The following is a 13209-nucleotide window of genomic DNA, read 5'->3' as shown; positions in this document are numbered from 1 at the left end:
CGTGTTGATCTTGAGTTACGAGCTAGGAATGGACCTTAATCCTGGCGACATCGAGGGATTTTGGTTTACGAGAGGAACGGGGATCGACGGCTCATACCGCATGGCGCCAAAGAAGGGTATGGCTATAATTCAGGGGCACACTTCACATCCTAAGGCATGGTTCGAGCGCTTTTTCTTCGTCCGGATAGATGGGGAGTCTGTCGAGGAGAGCTACCTCCACCTATTCCGTCGGGAGTGGAACTTCACCCGTGGTAATACGAATAGCTATATTTTTCGTTTTGATTTTTTTTTTTTATTATCTTGCAGTGAACAGGATCCTTCCGCCGACTCCTGCTGACCTTTTTGCCAAGCGAGATCTTCTCTGCAGCAGGCCGTTCTTCTGGAATTCCTTCACCATCGAACGGATTCAAAGCGCGGTGGAGCTCCATCGATCTCGAGCCGTCTCTCAGCCTCTGGACGTTCCGTATGGCGTAGAACCGGTCATCGATGTCTTGCCTGCTCAGAGGCAGAGAATCAGGTCTCAGAAAGGCAAGGGAGTTGCCTCCGAGAACGTCTTGGGAAACCTTCCGCTGCCAGAATGGAACCCTGGTTTCTCCCCAGGGGAAAGGAGTGGAACCAGCGAGGTTACTCTTCCCATCGATTTTTTTGCCGACCTCCCTCCCGGTTTTACTACTCATAAGTCGCTGGACGAAGAGTCGAGGAGGAAAGTAGTCGCCGAAGGCTCCAGCATAATCAACGAGGTTTATCCTTTGAACTTTGATCTAATTTTTTTTTTCCCTTTCCGATCTTAAGTTCGTGCAGGGGATGAGGGTGTTCAATGCGGTGCTCGTCGGAAGTTTCCGGGAGTCGCGTATCTCTCACTTCAAAGCCGAGGAGTCTGAAAGGGAACTCTTTCGGTTTCGGAAGGAGGTCGAAGAACTGAGCCGGAGACAGGCTGAGCTCCATTCTCGGGCCCTTGTCCGTGCGGAGAGGAGAGGAAAGAGAGCGATTGTCGCCGAAATGAAGCGGAGGGCTGCTTTGTTTGCCACCGAATTCGAGAGCTTTAAGGATGCTCAAAAATTTGTGGGCGATTTTCGCGAGTGTCGTGGCTCGGTTGCTACCCTCTACGAGTCGCAGAAAGAGGACTTCTCTTTTCCTGCCGAGGTCGCCGAGATGTCGGGTCTTATGAACGGGTGTGCCCATGCTGAATCCTTGGTTCCTCCGATCGAAGGAAGGGTCCGACAGCTTTGGGACTCCATCGAGGACACGGCGGAAGCAGGAACCGGTGTCGGTGATGAAGGTGCCGGAGTTGCGGACGGAGAGGTGGATAAGCCCGTGAGCTCGTTCGGGATCTCCATGTTCGGGTTCCTCGACTTCGAGCTTTGAGGATTGTTGGGATTATTTCCCTTAGTTTTATTTTGAGGTTTGATGTATCTAGGCCGAGTGTGGCCGTATTTGATTTATGTGTGTTATGGCCTTGATGTGAACTATGTGTTTGAGACCGGCTGTTTGGTGGCTTTGGGTCCTAGCCATTTTTTAAGGCTTCTATAGATATGATGAATGATTGACATTATTTCTGTTTTAGTTTATACTTCTGCCAAGTGTGAGGGAAAGATACGAGTAGTCACTTCGTATCTTAACTCTTAGTTTATCGTCTTGTTCGTTTGCTCTTACTGAACGAGGGCGTTCGGAAACGTTTAGGAGTTTCGCGAAGTTTCGTGAGCGTATTAGATATAGAAGATGGGACATGTTTTTAAGATCTCGTATCATGTCTTGAGATGTTAGTGGACCAGTAGGACTGGGTTTAGGGCAAGACCTAGGTTTACTTTCGGCTCTAAGGCTGTGCGACGACTGATCGGCTCTCGCTTTGTCTGTGGGCGATTTCCACCTGGTTCTTTCCGATTTAAAATCCGCGACTTGGCGCTGTCTTATATGACTTGTATGGAACGAACCGAGCACTCTCCAGAGACCGTCTGGAGTGCTGACCAAAATTTCAGATTTTGTGTATAGCGCGCTATGGTATCCTCGTCGGATGTAAGAGAACTTTTACTTTTACGAAAGGTTAGACTACAAGTTCTTTTTTGAGAACGTTTTTGGGTTTGTCTGTCGGGGCCAATCGACGGGCAATTTTTAGAGTCGCGGACGGACCGTGTGTTTGGATAATATCTCTCGAAAATATTTACGACGTCTTGCTTTTTCCGAAAGGTATATCCTTTGTAGTGAGAAAGTTACGATCTTTGTTTTTAGAGAAGATGTATTTGGTCTTGCTTGACCATTGATACGCAGTGATTGTTGTTTAAGTTAGTTCCCATCCAAGGACTGCTTGAAAGGTATGCGTGTTTGGAGACCCTTGTCTTGGGTGTTTCTCAGGTTAATATCCGATTGTTGTGGCTTTTTGCAAGTGAATGGAGAGACCGTAATAAAATGAGTTTTATTGGAAAAGTTTCGAAAATATCGAGTACATGTGTGGATATTTCGAACTTTGTGGGAGTATACGAGTATACGTACCCACTCCCCCCCCCCTTTTGGAGAGGGGGATAGCTGAACTTGTCAATAGGACAAGCTGCCTACGTACCTCTTTCGAGGATCAAGTCATCTTGTAGTTCTGCTTTGTTGTTGCGGGCGTTCCTACTCGTTGGATAGGGCCATTTCTGTTACTTCGGCCGTTGAGGCTTTAATTAAATCGGCGGCCGTTTCGTGAGTCGGGTTTTCCGCTGGTAGGGCGATGGACTCCGGGATCGCGTCGCTGTCCGGAGTCGTTGCCTGGGCGAGTGATTCCAAATCGCTCTTTGTGGAACCTTCAGGAGTACTCTGAGTTTTCTTGACTCGCTTTGGGCTAACCGCAGGGGTGTTCCGAGTTTGTCGTAGCTTATGCTCGGCCAAAAAGCAGAGCCTAGATTGTTTCTGGCATCCCCAGATTACTGCTGTTCCGTTTGGTGTTAGGAACTTGACGCTAAGGTGGTAAGTCGACAGTACCGCCTTCATTGCGTTGATCCATGGGGTTCCCGTGATAACATTATAGATGGCCGGGTTATCGACTACGGCGAAGTCAACGATTTTCGTGACTTCCTTTGCCATGACCGGAAGTTTGATCGATCTGAGGGTCATTGATGTTGTGCCCAAAAAACCGGTCAGCGATTTTGGTTCCGGGATGATTTCCCCGAGTTCGATGTTCATTCTCCGGAGAGTGTCGCGGAAGATGACGTTGACCGTGCTGCCTGTGTCGATGAGGATTCTTCCCACTTCGAGGTCTCGAATCACCAAGTCGATGACTAGCGGGTCGCAGTCAGGTTTATCGAGTCCGACGGTTTCGTCCTCCTCGAAAACAATCGTATGAGCGTTGTCGGTCAGGGACCAAGTCGTCCAGTTAGAACTTGTTTCCGACTTTCTTCCGTATACGTTGATGGATGAAACAGAGTCGCTGTAGAATTGCGATTCTCCAATGATAATGTTTATCCTCCGGCGGGTACTATTGTCTCCAAGGTCATCCTGCCTTCTTCCGCGTTTTTCGCCAGACTGATTTGCGCGTGCGTCCCTCTCGGGAGACTCTTTATCAGTCCTGGGAGGGCGGTCGGAATCCAGGATGAGGTCTTTTATGCTAGTGACCTTCGAGAGGTCGCCAGCGAGGAGTTTTGCGGCTAGCCTTGCGCCGAGAACTTTGCAGTTCGTAGTGGAATGACCTTTGGTCGGGTGGAACTCGCAGTAGGAGTTATCCTTATACTGGTTCCTGGACCAGGTGTTTCCGGAGGTCTTCCCTTGTTCGGAATTGATAGTGTAGTTGTGCTCGCCCTGGATATCTTCTCCCTCTTGGTGGACATACTTGTCGTTTCGAGAGCTTTTTTTTCTCGTGGGCGTCTTCTGCGGGTTGTACTTCTGGGAGAGGATTTTCATCTCCTCTTCCATTACGATGAAGTCCGTTGCCTTATGAAGAGCATCCTGAATCGTTCTCGGTTTTTTGAGGGATACCCATTGCCGGAATTTCAACCGGTACCAGAGAGTTTTTTTCAGAGCATCGATCACCACTTTGTCGCTGATCCCGGTGACTCTTGCCATTACTAGCTTGAATCTGTTCATGAACTCGCGAAGTGGCTCGTCTTCTCTTTGAGACAGGCTCCATAGATCGACGTCCGAGGTTTCTCTGTCCATGAACATGGAATACTGCTTGAGAAACTCTGAAGCAAGTTGGCGGAAACTTCCGATGGAATTTCGTTTTAGGCGAGAAAACCATTCGAGCGCGGCTCCTTTGAGGTTTTCGACGAAGAGGATGCAGTAGCCAGCGTCTCGTTCGCGTTCCTTGAGTTTGTACCTCTCCATCGCGATCTGGAAAGAGTGCAGGTGCGCTTTCGGGCCGGTGGTGCCATCGTAGATGGAATTTTGATCTTCCCCGGGTCCGAGACGTTGGTCTCAGTAATCCGGGCAGTGAACGGGGTTTTGCGTGCTTCATCGAGAAGTCTGTCGATCTCGGGTGCAGCGCTTGTCGCGTGGTGGATTTGTGATTTCACCGCTTTCACCTCCGCTGCGGTTTTCGTGATGTACTCGCGGAGATCGTGGATCTCATCAGGATTTCTGGCAGCCTTGCGAGCTTGTCTGTGTTGGCCGCGGTGGATCCTGGCCTGCTTCTCGGCCAGCTCCTCCTGTTCTACCCAATAGAAGTTTTCTTCTTCCTCGGCCATGGGTTTTTCGAAGGACGCGTCTTGCCAAGCGGCCTGGCTTTGCGTTCTTCTTGGGTGGATGTCAGCACCGTCGTCCGAGTGATCGGACTGGTCGCTTATATCCAGGTCGATGCGCTCGATTTCTTCTCCTTCGTTGCTCCCGGTAGGAGGTGGAAGGTTTTCTGCAGTTGGCTGTGCACCTGGCTGGAGCGTTTCATCAGGGTTTTGGCCTGAGGAAGCCTTGTCCGCTTGTGCAGCTCGATTGCCCGGAGTTTCGAAATCAAGTCTTCTGCCGCTGCGGGCTCTTGTGGTTCCGCGCGGGGCTTTGCTCCTGGCCTTCGCCGTTAAGGTTTCCACCTGTTTTGTGAGAGAGGCCACGAGTTTTCCTTGTTCGTCCGTCTTTTTCTGAGCGGAGGCAAACATTTCCTTCATCTGGTCTAGTATCGCGGCGTCGGCAGTGACCGTTGATACGTTTCCAGCTGGAGTTTTATCAGCGTTGGCATCGACAGGAGTCCCGTCGTACGTTTGCGGGTCTTTGTCAGCGTTGGTCATCATATTGGACTAAGCGTGTGTGGTTGCGAGAGAGATAGATCCGTACCCCCCCCCCTCCTTTTAGCGCCAAACTGTGGGAACCGAAATTCACACCGTCGAGTTTTGTTAATCGGAGGAAAGCCAAGTTAACCTAGCCTTCCCTGAAGGTCCCGGTTATCTGCTGGGCCACGCACAACACAATCAATATGAAAGATTCGAAAGTAATAAATTGTAAAAGAGCGAAAAGAGAACAAAGAGGTCTTATTTCCGAATTCGCGTTTGAGCGTGAACAACAGGTGAGATCCTAGGCCACGAGAGCTGTCGGTATGTTCGCTAGTCTAGCCACCTAAGTTCTAACCTAGTCGAGTCGCAGCTCGATAGTAAAAACGGAAAAATGCCTAAATTGCTCTAAGTATTAAGTTTGCTCTTAGAATCCTCTCCCTTATGCTCTTTGTCCTAGGTCCTCCTTATATACTCCTCCTTAGGTCGGTTTACCTCTTCTCGGGCCGGATTTGTCGCAAAGCGGGATTTTTCATATCTCCTTCTTCTTTGTGATTATCTTCGTAAATTTGACATTTATCTCTTCCCGTGGATGCGATAAACCGTCATACCAGTTTTTGGGTTCAGGTCTTATGGGACCAAAGATGGGCTGTTGTCCGCAATTCGGACCCTCTTTAGGCCGTATCGAGACTTCAGCGTTTTTACGATTTTACTCGCGAAGTAGCCGTTGGTATAGGCATGGTTCTTCCAACGGAACCCGGTTTCTTCGCATAGTCGAGGCAGTTGGTGTTAAGTTAACCGTAACCTTATCTACTACGAAGAATATGAAACTGTTCGAGAGACATAACCTTCCCAACTTCCCGAGTACTTTCGACGATGGTTTTTAGACGAAACATTGGTGTCGTATCCACGGACCCGAAGACTGAGTTACGGAAACTTCGGAGGAAGATGCATGGCTATGGGATGGGGCCGGGTTCGGAATGGTCCACAGAGAATTGGCCGCGCTCGCCGGGCGACCTGGCTCGTGTCACGGCTGAGCTCGCCGGGCGAGCAGGCCCGTGTCATGGCCAAGCTCGCCGGTGAGTCGACCGGCGACACGGCCGTGCTCGCCGGGCGATCCGTTTCGGCTGTTCGTTTTCTCGGCTTTTGAAGTTTTGACCGAGATTCAGTTTTTCTAAGGACTTTCGGACATCGATTCCGTCGTGACCGATTTAGACCCCAACATTCGCTAAACTATCCACCTAGATTTTAAGTTCCCTAAAGTTCTACGGCAGTCTCAAAGGCGTTTCTATTTCTTAGTAATTTTCTACAAAAGTTCCAAGCCTGATTTCAAGTCGGAAATACCTTATTTCTCTCGAAGATTCGGGTTAGCCTCTTCTCCGTTTTGCTTGCTCATTTGCCCTTACTCTTTTCGTGTCTGTTTGCCCATTTAGAATAGCAAGAATATAGATTCTTCCTGGACTTCTCTGCTTTCCTGGCCGTGTTTAGGCTGTTGTCAATATTTGCGGTTTTCGGGATCCATGTTTCAATCTGAGTATCATTGGATTTACGAAAATGAATGAGCATCTTGTCGAAAACATTTTTAGAATTTAAGAATAGCCAGGGATGATCAGGAGGTGCCAAGGATGATCAGGAAGATTTGCCAGTTGATGAGATTTTGGCGACAGATCGAGGCGCGAGAGGAAGGATAGTGAGACCGTGGAGAGAGGCGGATGGGCGAATTTTGATTCTCGGATTTCGCTCCATCTCTTTCCTTATCCGAGATTCTTTTTCTATGATTGTTGTTAGACTTTCGAAGGTTGTCAAATGTTGCCAACTTTAGTTTTACGAAAGTTTTTTCGAAAAATAATATCGAGTTTAATTTTACGAAAGTTATTCCGCACAATGTTATTGATTTTAATTTTATGAAAGTTGTTTCGTAAAAAGTTGTCGAGCTTTATTTTTGCAAAGGTTATTTCGCAAGATGTTGTCGAGCATAATTTTACGAGATTTGTTTCGTAAAGAAGTTTTCAAGTTTTGGTTGTACGAGAACCGTGACGAGCTTAATTATTGCAACCAAACTTAATCAGAAGTTTTTCTCATATCCATGGGATTGATCCGTGGAAGTTTCGAGTAGTTTTTTCCGAAGTAAGATTTAGGTGACAAACATCGACAACTCGCGAATTTGTTACTATGGAATTGATACTTGAATTCTTACGAAACTTTAGGCTTCAGAAAACGTTTCAGCGGTGGTGATATGATCTCCCGTTTTGCTTTATTTAGTCTTCGTCAGCTGTTTTAGGTTTCGAGTGATTCTATAGAAATTAACTTCGTTTCTCTGAAAGTTATTTGGAAGAAGTACATCAGTGGGGGTTTCATAACCGATTTGCTGCGCTTCCTTTTTATACGATAAATCTAAGGTTGTTCCGAAAGATATTCGGAAGAAGTACAGCGGCGAGTTATGTACCAGATTTGGTGTGCTTCCTTTTTTCCGCGACCGAGCTAGGGTTTTTCCGCAAGATATTCGGAAGAAGTACAGCGGCGGTGTTATGTACCCGATTTATTGTGCTTCCTTTTTCCGCTATTAACCTAGGGTTTTTCTGCGGTTTTGGGGAGAGGAAGTTTTACTTTTCCGAAAAGTTTTCGGAAAAGTTTTCGGAAAACGTGTTTTGGAAAAACCCTTACATGTTGAGATTTCTTTAGTTCGGTAATGAGCCAAACTTACGGGGTTTGATAAGATTTATCGTTTCCCTTTATGTTTAGAAAGAGAAATTGCGAGCTCGTTTCATTGCACTTCCTGTGGCGAAACGTCGCGGCAAGGTTTTTGATTCTCTCAAGAACTGTGGCATTTGCGTAAGCGTTGGCCATAGGCGCAGTGGCGGCTGGAGTTTTCTTATCAGCGTTGTTACGAACTGCGATTTTGTCTTTCGTATTTCCAGACATTGGTTTGATCAAGCGTTTTGCGGCTATGAGTTAGAGTAATCCGTACCCCCCCCCATCCTTCTAGCGCCAAACTGTGGGAACCGAAATTCACACCGTCCATTTCCGTAATCGAAGGAAAGTCAGGAAGCCCTAACTTTCCCTGAGGTCCCGGATTCTCTGCGAGAGCCAACGACAAGTGACCAAATAAATGGGAAAATATGAAACGATAACAAAACAAATTTATAGAAAAGGTAGATCTTATTTCAAATCCGCGTAAGAGCGTTGCGATCATTACAAGAGAATATAAAATCTTCGGCCGCAAGAGCTGTTAGCGAATTTCCTAGTTCTAGCAACCAAAAACCTTAAACCTAGTTGAGTCGCAGCTCAATAACAGAAGACGAAAAAGATATGAAAACGGTTTTGATTGATTTCGGACTGAACCTTATGAAAGGCTGCCTGCGTACTCCTTTCGAGGATCAAGCTACGTACCCCTTTCGAGGATCAAGCCGAACGTAGTTCAAGAGTGAACCAAGAGATCGAACTGCTTGTGGCGTTCATCTGGTAATCGGGTGCCAGTCATAGAAATAGAGCATGTTGAGAATAATGCCTCAAAGTTTCTAAGTGCCGAGAGTTTGCTGTGTCTCCCATCCCCTTTGCCTCTCACCTAGGACTACTTATATACTTGATCCTAGGTCGGTTTGCACTTTTCCCCTTTTGCCCTTAAGCCGTCATAGCTCAAAAATGGAGATATTCCAATTTTCCCGATCTTCGTGATTATCTTCGGAAACTTCACATTTATCCGCAGAAACTTGACATTTATCTTGCCCTACGAACCAAGCATAAACCGTCATAAGGCTTATGGGTTTTCAGTTAAGAAATTGTAAGTGGGCTTCGAGTTGCGTTTTAGGTCTCTTTGGGCCTTCTTTGACTTGAAACGTTTATTATGGTTTCTTCGATAAAAACAAACTTCCCGCGGTTTTTATCATAAAGTTTGAATGATGACTTTGACTGATGAGAAACAAAGAATGCTTTAACCATGGGCTACGGGAGATAGCATTAAAATGTAGATTAGAATGCATGGATTTGTGTCGTATCGACGTTTTGGGAAAGTTCGGTCGCTACGTAGCGACCGAGCTTGGCTAGAGCACGGTTGCTATGTAGCGACCGAGCCGTGTTCGTGCTCATTCGCTACGTTGCGACCGAGCTTGGCTTGAGCTCGGTCGCTATGTAGCGACCGAGCCGACGGATGGTGCATTAATTTTTCTAAGGCTCGAAAGTCTTGTTTACTGACCTTGCAATCACCACATGACATTTTCCCGTGTTTTGGCCTCATTCGCACGATATCGCGAATCACTTCCCGATAGATCACCCATCCTTCTACTACTCCAGTTCAAGCATGCTTAACTGTGGAGTTCTAAATGGATGTGTCGCCGGTCGACTCGCCGGTGACTCGACCGGCAACACGGCCGTGCTCGCCGGGCGAGCTGGCTCGTGTCGCGGCCGAGCTCGCCGGGCGATCAGTTTCGGCTGTTCGTTTTCTCGGCTTTTGTAGTTTTGACCAAGATTCGGTTTTTCTAAGGACTTTCGGACATCGATTCCGTCGTGACCGATTTTGACCCCAACATTCGCTAAACTATCCACCTAGGTTTTAAGTTCCCTAAATTTCTACGGCAGTCTCAAAGGCGTTTCTATTTCTTAGTAATTTCCTACAAAAGTTCCAAGCCTGATTTCAAGTCGGAAATACCTTAGTTCTCTCGAAGATTCGGGTTAGCCTCTTCTCCATTTTGCTTGCTCATTTGCCCTTATTCTTTTCGTGTCTGTCTGCCTATTTAGAATAGCAAGAATATAGATTCTTCCTGGACTTCTCTGCTTTCCTGGCCGTGTTTAGGCTGTTGTCAATATTTGCGGTTTTCGGGATCCATGTTTCAATCTGAGTATCATTGGATTTACGAAAATGAATGAGCATCTCGTCGAAATTTTTTTTAGAATTTAAGAATAGCCAGGGATGATCAGGAGGTGCCAAGGATGATCAGGAAGATTTGCCAGTTGATGAGATTTTGGCGACAGATCGAGGCGCGAGAGGAAGGATAGTGAGACCGTGGAGAGAGGCGGATGGGCGAATTTTGATTCTCGGATTTCGCTCCATCTCTTTCCTTATCCGAGATTCTTTTTCTATGATTGTTGTTAGACTTTCGAAGGTTGTCAAATGTTGCCAACTTTAGTTTTACGAAAGTTTTTTCGAAAAATAATATCGAGTTTAATTTTACAAAAGTTATTCCGCACAATGTTATTGATTTTAATTTTATGACAGTTGTTTCGTAAAAAGTTGTCGAGCTTAATTTTTGCCAAGGTTATTTCGTAAGATGTTGTTGAGCATAATTTTACGAGATTTGTTCCGTAAAGAAGTTTTCAAGTTTTGGTTGTACGAGAACCGTGACGAGGTTAATTATTGCAACCAAACTTAATCAGAAGTTTTTCTCATATCCGTGGGATTGATCCGTGGAAGTTTCGAGTAGTTTTTTTCCGAAGTAAGATTTAGGTGACAAACATCGACAACTCGCGAATTTGTTACTTTGGAAGTGATACTTGAATTCTTACGAAACCTTACGCTTCAGAAAACGTTTTAGCGGTGGTGATACAATCTCCCGTTTTGCTTTATTTAGTCTTCGCCAGCCGTTTTAGGTTTCGAGTGATTCTATAGAAATTAACTTCGTTTCTCTGAAAGTTATTTGGAAGAAGTACAGCTGTGGGGGTTTCATAACCGATTTGTTGTGCTTCCTTTTTATACGATAAATCTAGGGTTTTTCCGAAAGATATTCGGAAGAAGTACAGCGGCGAGTTATGTACCAGATTTGGTGTGCTTCCTTTTTTCCGCGACCGACCTAGGGTTTTTCCGCAAGATAGTCGGAAGAAGTACAGCGGCGAGTTATGTACCCGATTTGTTGTGCTTCCTTTTTCCGCGATTAACCTAGGGTTTTTCTGCGGTTTTGGGGAGAGGAAGTTTTACTTTTCCGAAAAGTTTTCGGAAAACGTGTTTTGGAAAAACCCTTACATGTTGAGATTTCTTTAGTTCGGTAATGAGCCAAACTTACGGGGTTTGATAAGATTTATCGTTTCCCTTTATGTTTAGAAAGAGAAATCGCGAGCTCGTTTCATTGCAATTCCTAGGGCGAAAAGTCGCGGCAAGGTTTTCGATTTTCTCAAGAACTGTGGCGTTTGCGTAAGCGTTGGCCATAGGCGCAGTGGCGGCTGGAGTTTTCTTATCAGCGTTGTTGCGAACTGCGATTTTGTCTTTCGTATTTCCAGACATTGGTTTGATCAAGCGTTTTGCGGCTATGAGTTAGAGTAATCCGTACCCCCCCCCCTCCTTCTAGCGCCAAACTGTGGGAACCGAAATTCACACCGTCCATTTCCGTAATCGGAGGAAAGTCAGGAAACCCTAACTTTCCCTGAGGTCCCGGATTCTCTGCGAGAGCCAACGACAAGTAACCAAATAAATGCGGATAATATGAAACGATTACAAAACGAATTTATAGAAAGGGTAGATCTTATTTCCAATCCGCGTAAGAGCGTTGCGATCATTACAAGAGAATATAAAATTTTCGGCCGCAAGAGCTGTCAGCGAATTACCTAGTTCTAGCAACCTAAAACCTTAAACCTAGTTGAGTCGCAGCTTGATAACAGAAGACGAAAAAGATATGAAAACGGTTTTGATTGATTTCGGACTGAACCTTATGAAAGGCTGCCTACGTACCCCTTTTGAGTATCAAGCTACGTACCCCTTTCGAGGATCAAGCCGAACGTAGTTCAAGAGTGAACCAAGAGATCGAACTGCTTGTGGCGTTCATCTGGTAATCGGGTGCCAGTCATAGAAATAGAGCATGTTTAGAATAATGCCTCAAAGTTTCTAAGTGCCGAGAGTTTGCTGTGTCTCCCATCCCCTTTGCCTCTCACCTAGGACTACTTATATACTTGATCCTAGGTCGGTTTGCGCCTTTCCGCTTTTGCCCTTAAGCCGTCATAGCTCAAAAATGGAGATATTCCAATTTTCCCGATCTTCGTGATTATCTTCGGAAACTTCACATTTATCCGCAGAAACTTGACATTTATCTTGCCCTATGAACCAAGCATAAACCTTCATAAGGCTTATGGGTTTTCAGTTAAGAAATTGTATGTGGGCTTTGAGTTGCGTTTTAGGTCTCTTTGGGCCGTCTTTGACTCGAAACGTTTATTATGGTTTCTTCGATAAAAACAAACTTCCCGCGGTTTTTATCATAAAGTTTGATTGATGACTTTGAGTGATGAGAAACAAAGAATGCTTTAACCATGGCCTACGGGAGATAGCATTAAAAAGTAGACGAGAATGCATGGATTTGTGTCGTATCGACGTTTTGGGAAAGTTCAGTCGCTACGTAGCGACCGAGCTTGGCTGGAGCTCGGTCGCTACGTAGTGACCGAGCCGTGTTCGTGCTCATTCGCTATGTTGCGACCGAGCTTGTCTTGAGCTCGGTCGCTATGTAGCGAATGAGCACGAACACGGCTCGGTCACTACGTAGCGACCGAGCCGACGGATGGTGCATTAATTTTTCTAAGGCTCGAAAGTCTTGTTTACTGACCCTGCAATCACCACATGACATTTTCCTGTGTTTTGGCCTCATTCGCACGATATCGCAAATCACTTCCCGATAGATCACACATCCTTCTACTACTCCAGTTCAAGCACGCTTAGCTCAGGAGTTCTAAATGGATGTGTCGCCGGCCGAGCTCGCCGGCGACTCGACCTGCAACACGGCCGTGCTCGCCGGGCGAACTGGCTCGTGTCGCGGCCGAGCTCGCCGGGCGATCCGTTTCGGCTGTTCGTTTTCTCGGCTTTTGAAGTTTTGACCGAGATTCGGTTTTTCTAAGGACTTTCGGACATCGATTCCATCGTGACCGACTTTGACCCCAACATTCGCTAAACTATCCACTTAGGTTTTAAGTTCCCTAAAATTCTACGGCAGTCTCAAAGGCGTTTCTATTTCTTAGTAATTTCCTACAAAAGTTCCAAGCCTGATTTGAAGTCGGAAATACCTTAGTTCTCTCGAAGATTCGGGTTAGCCTCTTCTCCGTTTTGCTTGCTCATTTGCCCTTACTCTTTTCGTGTCTG

This window comes from Brassica napus, chromosome C8 (genome assembly GCF_020379485.1).
Source record: "Brassica napus cultivar Da-Ae chromosome C8, Da-Ae, whole genome shotgun sequence".
Taxonomy (NCBI): domain Eukaryota; kingdom Viridiplantae; phylum Streptophyta; class Magnoliopsida; order Brassicales; family Brassicaceae; genus Brassica; species Brassica napus.
The sequence above is the reverse complement of the archived record's forward strand: the minus strand, read 5'-3'. Positions refer to the sequence as shown.